The sequence below is a fragment of the Pteropus alecto genome, unplaced genomic scaffold (genome assembly GCF_000325575.1).
Source record: "Pteropus alecto unplaced genomic scaffold, ASM32557v1 scaffold101, whole genome shotgun sequence".
In the NCBI taxonomy this organism is placed as follows: Eukaryota; Metazoa; Chordata; class Mammalia; order Chiroptera; family Pteropodidae; genus Pteropus; species Pteropus alecto.
The window spans coordinates 18,211,737-18,218,834 of record NW_006432945.1 but is presented as its reverse complement, the minus strand read 5'-3'; the positions used below and the strand labels follow the sequence as shown (position 1 = coordinate 18,218,834).

General features: G+C 60.8%; 1 protein-coding gene across 6 annotated transcripts in view; it reads right to left on the bottom strand.

Annotated features, from left to right (window-relative positions):
* Positions 1 to 7,098, bottom strand: part of RXRG (retinoid X receptor gamma) — a 144,066-nt gene that overhangs the window by 20,104 nt on the left and 116,864 nt on the right. For all 6 annotated transcript variants that reach the window (XM_015586226.2, XM_015586227.2, XM_025043889.1 and 3 more), the window contains one exon: positions 1,290 to 1,537. The gene's annotated coding sequence lies outside the window, so the exon portion shown is untranslated. The remainder of the gene's footprint in view (positions 1 to 1,289; positions 1,538 to 7,098) is intronic.

Here is a 7,098-nt window from a genome sequence, read left to right as displayed (position 1 = left end):
CCCACCCGGCTCCCACGCCGCCGGCTCCCAGCTCGCCCCGCCGGATTCTCCGTGGCCGTCCGACTGCCATCTGCAACTCTCGTTCGCTCGCTTGCTCTTTGTCTGTCTTGCCTGCTCCAGTGTGACCGCCGTGAGCATAAAGACTTAGCCACCTACTCAGAGCGTGTCCCCAGGTCCTAGGACAGTGTCGAACGGTGCCTGACCCGCAGGGGGACCCCGCACGTGGGTGTTTCGGGGCACGGGAGCCCCTCGCAAAACTACTTCTGTTCCAGAACCTCGGCGCATCTTCCTGTCTCTAAGCCACTGGCTCTGACCTGTTTTCCTGGAAGCCACTCGCACGAAAGAAAATGAATAAACAAACCTCTTGAGGGCCCTGCATTCCCAGGGCCCGGTATCACCAGCGCCGCCGGCCGCAGGGGTGACGGTGGCATCAGCACACGTCCATCGCTCCGCCGTCCGGTCCCCACCCCTCCGGGCAGCGGCCCCCCCTCACGGAGTTCGCCGGTCCCTTCCTAAGCCCCCTCGTTCTGCACTGCAGTGACGTGCGTGGCTGCCACCTCCCCCACGAGGCCCCGCAGGAGCACCGATTCGCTCACGGGTGCCGGCACCCTCCGCAGCACCTCCCACGAAGGCGGGCACAGCCGCCCCGCCCGCGGAAGCTGGAGCGCCCGACGCGAACCCACAGCTCACTGAGCTCGCCCGACCCCGCTGGGCCTCGGGCACGCCCGTGAGACACACGAGGACAGCCTGCCCCACGCGGCTGTTGCCCTGTTAGTCGGGGACACGAGGGGCAGACAGGCGCCCAGCCGCGGCCCGGCCCGCCCGCCCTCTGAAGCAGAACCAACCTACCCAGCATGTCAACTGCGGGCGAGAAAAGGCACGCGTGCGTTTCTGTGACGCGTGACGCGTGGGGATTGACTGCCATGCGGCATCTTCGCGGCGATGGCCGGCCGGCACGAGGAGGGCGGGCTGGCGAGCTCCGCATGACGCCATTCGAAGGCCGTGACAGGCGCGTCCTCGTGTCCCTCACGGCAGCAACACCGCGTCCACCACGCACCTCCCCCCACCCCCAGAAGTGCTGGCATCACCTCCAGGGCCGAACCGCCAGGCGGTGGCTCCTTCCTGCCCCGTCTCCTGGACCGTGAGGCGGAGCCGGCTCTGGGCGCGGCCTGCTTGAAGGTGCGCCCAGCGGAGGCCCCACAGGGTCACGTCTGCAGGGACAACCGAGTCCCCTCCGAAGCGCACGGCAAGCAGCTGCAGAGCCCTGTGTTGGCAGGGAGGACACCTACCTGCGAGCTGGGCGGGGCCACCAGGTTGACCCCCGGAGGGGCCGCCAGCGCTCCCGAGGGCGGGCCCAGGGTGGAGGTGATGACTCGGTATGGAGAGCCCAGGGCGTTGAGGGGGGTCCCCACCGTGCTCAGGGTCCGCGGGGCGCTCACCGGGGTGTCCGTGTAGCTGGAGTGCGTGTCCGCCGGCTTCCCGGAGGACAAGCCTGCCGACGGGCTCACGGACGTGGCACTGGGGTGGCTGGGGGAGCCTGTGGGGAGAAGAGCAGCGTGAGGGGCTGGGAGGACAGAGGCCCACCCCTAGCTTTGCGCCCCGTCCCCTCCCTCCCTCCCGGCCACACCTGTGCACCCGAGGAGCTCACTCCCCCCGCCCCCCCCGAGCTGGGGGGATGAAGGCGAGTGGGGGCAGGGCGGGAGGCCGCTGCAGGGGGCACATGCGCGCGGCGTTTCAGCCCCCTGCGCCCCGCCCGGAACCCGCCTTGGACTGCATCAGGTCAACAGCTTGTGGGGGGCACCGCCCACAAGCGCCCAGGCCTCTGTGGCTGTGACCTGGGCCAGCCCGACAGGAAAGACAGTCAGGACCCACCCCCAGGTGGGAGGAGGGGTGGCGAGCAGGTGCGCAGGCTCCAGTTTGCTGCCGTGACGGGGGGCTGTGCCCTGGTCATAACGGAAGCTGCTGGGCGCGGTGCCGGGTGCTGGCGGCCCCCCACACCCAAGAGAACACAGCTGTCCCCACAGCCCCGCCTCTGACAGCCGCCTCCTCTCCGTCCCTAGGAGGTCGGTGTTTGCTTCGTTTTGCTTCAGATTCACATAGATGAGTCCGACAGCATCCGCCTTCCTCCGTCCGACTGACCTCGCCGAGCACATCGTCCCCAAGGTCCAGCCCAGTCGTCGCAAATGGCAGGACTTTTCCTGACTAACACCCCTGCATGTGCTACGTGCCACATCTTCAGCCACCCGGCCACCGGCGGGCGCTTGGGCTGCTCCCTGGCGCGGCGCTCGTGAACAGTGCCACGGCGAACACGGGGCGGTGTATCTTTCCAAGCGGGCGTGTTCCCGTGCGGCCATCCCCAACACACACCCACCCGAACACCCTCGGCCGCTTCTCGTGAGCTTCCGCTCGCCGGGTCAAGGTCTGGCCATGGAGAGGACAGTCGCCGCCCGATCGTCCTACCTGGGGAGTTTCGGTCACTCGGGGAGAACCCACAAACAGGGACGTCCCGCTCGCCCTGTCCCGAGTCCCGCCGCGGGGGAGAGCCGCAGGGGAGGGGAGCCAGGGCGTCGGCGAACAGGCCAGACACGCGCTACGAGGCCTCGGCGGCTTCGGGGAACCTCCGCACGGCGATGCATGTCGGACTCTCAGCCTGCGAGGGTCAGTCAGCCTTTTGCAGGAGAGAAGACTCAAGCCGTCCCCCCCATGCTGCCCTCAGTTCCAGGGTGACGTGCTCCACCTCTGTGGTCTGGTGAGTTTTCACTCACCCTTTAAGGTCTATCTCAAGTGTCACCTCCTCCAGGAAGCTTTTCCTGATACTCCTGGTCTGGTTTGATAATTCCTGTTTTCTAAATAACAGCCAGTTTATTTCCCCGTCTCTTCCACTAAACTGGGGGGCGGGAGGGGGGACGGATGTCCATTTTTGCTTCTCCACCTAAAGCATGATACCTGGCACTGCCCGGGTCGGGAGTGGCAGAGCCCAGGGTCAAACTGCCCATCAGGAGCCCACGCTCTCTCCTGTGTGCACCGCCAAGGACAGCAGGGGTGCTCTGAGGAGCCATCACGTCACCAAGTACAAGACAAGTCCACTCTGAAGTGATCTCAGGCTGGAAAGTCACCTGAAGGAGACGGTCCAGGGCAGCGTCCAGGGACCACGCCTGGAAAACCGAAAACCCTCCAGATGGCCACCATAGAAAGAACGGTCTGGACTCTATGGAGGCCCTGAGAGGCCATGACATTTACAGAGGCCAGAGGCCAGCGTGGACCTCCAGCCCATCACGGACACAATGTGAACCTGCAGCCAAAGTCACTGAAGGCATGGTGGCACTATGGGTCAGGGACGGTCTATGATAAGGCCCGAAGCCAAAATGACCCAGGCTGGATTTCAGAATGTGACCTCTCTGAACCTGAGTTTCGTCATCCACAGATGGAGATACACATGGCCGGTGGCCCAGCGGTGGCAGCTGCGATGACTTACTATACTGCAAATGTGTGAGGGGGCCTGTGTCTGGCCTGAAGGCCACTGTCGGTCAGGTACTGAAAGGGTTGAGCCCAAGCCGGCCCCTGGGGAATGCTCCTCAGGAACCGTCACTGCCAGACCCTGGGACGCACCAGCTCGTTTACAGTGTTTAATTTTCTGAGTGGTCACGAAGCAGCCGCTGCCCCGGGCCCAGCGCGTCCCTAGCATCCCAGCCACCCCTCCTCCAGGACCTGCATCTCCCCATAACCCAGCCGGACACCCAGAGGTCCTCCATGCTGACTTCCGGCCTGAACGCCCGGTGCCCCACAGGTCATCCGTGTTTTTAATTCCATCCCCTCGCTGCCAACAGTTATCACTGCGGTGCCTCCCCTGGTCCCTGAGATGGGTGGGGTAGACGCTCAGAAATGTTGGTGGACTAACCGGTGAATGGGGTAAGTACATTACCCTACTCAGAGTCTATCGACAGAAATTCTCTGCATGAGAAATCTATGTCCCAGAGGTTTACCAAAACCTCTTAAACCTCTGAATAACAAACTGTGTGCACGTGTGTGCGCATGCATGTGTGTGCAAATGTGTGTGTGCACTGTGTGTGCGCGCGTGTGTATGTGCATGCATGTGTGTGCGTGCACATGTGTGTGTGCGTGCTGTGGGCACTTACCAGGAAAGAGCAGCCTTGGTACTTAGAGCTATGGGATTCTTACCAAGGTGAGGGGGTTGCTTAGCAACCCTGGCCTCAGCCAATGAAAGCAAAATGCCATGCATGGGCCTTTCTGACTGGCTGGCTAGGAGCAAATGGCGAGCTGTTCCCACCCCTTTGCTGTGGTGCCAGGGCAGGGACTTTGCTGTCCCATAGACCCTGGGACGCACCAGCTCGTTTACAGTGTTTAATTTTCTGAGTGGTCACGAAGCAGCCGCTGCCCCGGGCCCAGCGCGTCCCTAGCATCCCAGCCACCCCTCCTCCAGGACCTGCATCTCCCCATAACCCAGCCGGACACCCAGAGGTCCTCCATGCTGACTTCCGGCCTGAACGCCCGGTGCCCCACAGGTCGTCGCGTGTTTTTAATCCCAGCCCCTCGCTGCCAACAGTTATCCCTGCGGTGCCTCCCCCGGTCCCTGAGATGGGTGGGGTAGACGCTCAGAAACGTTGGTGGACTAACCGGTGAATGGGTAAGTACATTACCCTACTCAGAGTCCATCGACAGAAATTCTCTGCGTGAGAAATCTATGTCCCAGAGGTTTACCAAAACCTCTTAAACCTCTGAATAACAAACTGTGTGCACGTGTGTGCGCATGCATGTGTGTGCAAGTGTGTGTGTGCACTGTGTGTGCGTGCGTGTGTATGTGCATGCACGTGTGTGCGTGCACATGTGTGTGTGCGTGCTGAGGGCACTTACCAGGAAAGAGCAGCCTCGGTACTTAGAGCTATGGGATTCTTACCAAGGTGAGGGGGTTGCTTAGCAACCCTGGCCTCAGCCAATGAAAGCAAAATGCCATGCATGGGCCTTTCTGACTGGCTGGCTAGGAGCAAATGGCGAGCTGTTCCCACCCCTTTGCTGTGGTGCCAGGGCAGGGACTTTGCTGTCCCATTAGCAACCCTCCTCAGGACGAGGAGAACTTGAAGTGAATCGTTGGTAACAGTTAACACACACCCATGAGGAAGGGGAAGAGGGTACACGCTTGCTATTCCTAAGGGCCAGTCCCCTCCACTTGAAGTCTGGGAGCACGCGGGCCCTGTCCCACCGCTCACCCCCACAGAGGGCGCCATCGCACACCGAGCCCGCCACCCGTCCTCCCGTGGAGGGTGTGGGCTCCAGCAGATGGCAGACCACTCAGACACCCGCCTCTCCCTGCCCAGAGGGACCGCGCACAGCCCCGCCCTGCCTGGCTCCCCGGGCAGACAGGCTGCTCAGGGAGGCAGGCAGGGCCCTGCCACGGGAAGGCACTTTAGTGGGTGCTTTGGGACGGCAGCAACAGAAAATATTTGTCAAGTGATCGCCACGAGCCAGACATGCTTCTCACACTTGACCTATCGACACCTTTCACACCTGCAAAGGTGAGCCTGGCGCTCACTCCTATTGTGCAGACGCAAAAACCTGGAGACCAGGGGCTTAACTAACTTGCGGGGGGTGGGGAGCACAGCTAGCGGTCCAAGTGGCGTTCGAATGGGGCGGGGGGGAAGCAGCAGACGGGGATTAAATTCCATCTAATTCCAGCCCCACCGTGCGAGACGCCACCTGTGCGGCTCCTTATAGCAGTTACTCAGTTACCCGTATTTTTAAATCATAAAAGACATTTATCCTGACACTCTAAAATCTGGACAAATAATATTTAACTTTTTAGGAAAAGCCTACACAAAATGTTGTTGTTTCTTCCTGGTACATTTACAATCTAATAATAAGGAGAGCGGGAAAAACCTTAAAACAATATTGCTCCAGTTTGTCTGCAGTCGTGATTTAAAATAGCCCTGTTCGATTGAGGTCTAAACCGCAAACTTGGGTAAAGTTAGGAAAATAAACAAATCATTATAAAAAATACAAAATGAGGGGAAAGAAACCCTAAGTTGTAGCTTTCTTGATATATATACAGTAATTATAAATTTTTTTACATTTAGAAAAGTTGTTAATTAAAAATATTCCCTCTTGTAATTCTCAGTTGGCAAGTTGAAAATTCCATTTAAAGCAGCAGTCCCCAACCTTGTTGGCACCGGGGACCGGTGCTCCCGTGAGAATCTAACACCTGAGGACCTGAGGCGGAGCTGAGGCGGTGATGCTGGCGCTGGGGAGCGGCTGCAGATCCAGATGCAGCTTCTCTCCCTCGCCCGCCGCTCACCTGCTGTGCAGCCCGGTTCCTCGTGGGCCAAGGACTGGTACCGGTCCACAGCCTGGGGGTTGGGGACCCCTGATTTAAAGGATCGACGAAACTCAGGCCAACCCAACACTCACCATGTACGGGCCACAGCTTCCCCGTCAGGCGTCCCCTGGCCCAGACTCTGTCCCAGCCCCACTCCTGGCCTCTCTCAGGATTCGACCCGGCGCGCTCTAACCCGGCCCCTCGCAATTCAAACCCCAGCTGTGGTTCATTTGTGGGCTCCCAGCTCAGCCAGACCTCTCCCCTCTCCTTCTGCAGGAGCCGGAGGGCGCTCAGAGCCAGGGACAGCAAGGGGCAGTTCTTACATTGGGCCTGTTCTCGGCATTTCCCAGAGCGGCTCGGCCAGGAGGCATTTCACAGGGCGAGGCTCTGCGCTTCACCCACGTGGACACGGATAGAGAGGCCGACTTCTAAGGGCGGGCGTGGGGAGCAGAGGTGGAAGCCCTGGATTAAGATGGGAAGCCTGCTCTCGACTGGGAAAACAGAGGGACAGAATGGAAGGGAGGAAGACCCTCCTTCTGCCCCCAGGCTCAGCCCCCGGGGGGCCTCTCAGCAGGAGTCTGAGGACGCAGAGAGGAGCCAGCAGATGGGCTGAGCCGCTGCGTGCAGGCCCGCCGTGGCCAGCCTTTCAGAGCCCACAGGGCAGTGAGTGCCACTGATCCCTGAGTCCCCAGAGGAGGAAGGGTGGCTGGCTCTGGTTGTTCGGGGTAGGGGCTGGGGTCGCTCCTTCCAGTGCCTAGATGAGGGGAGGG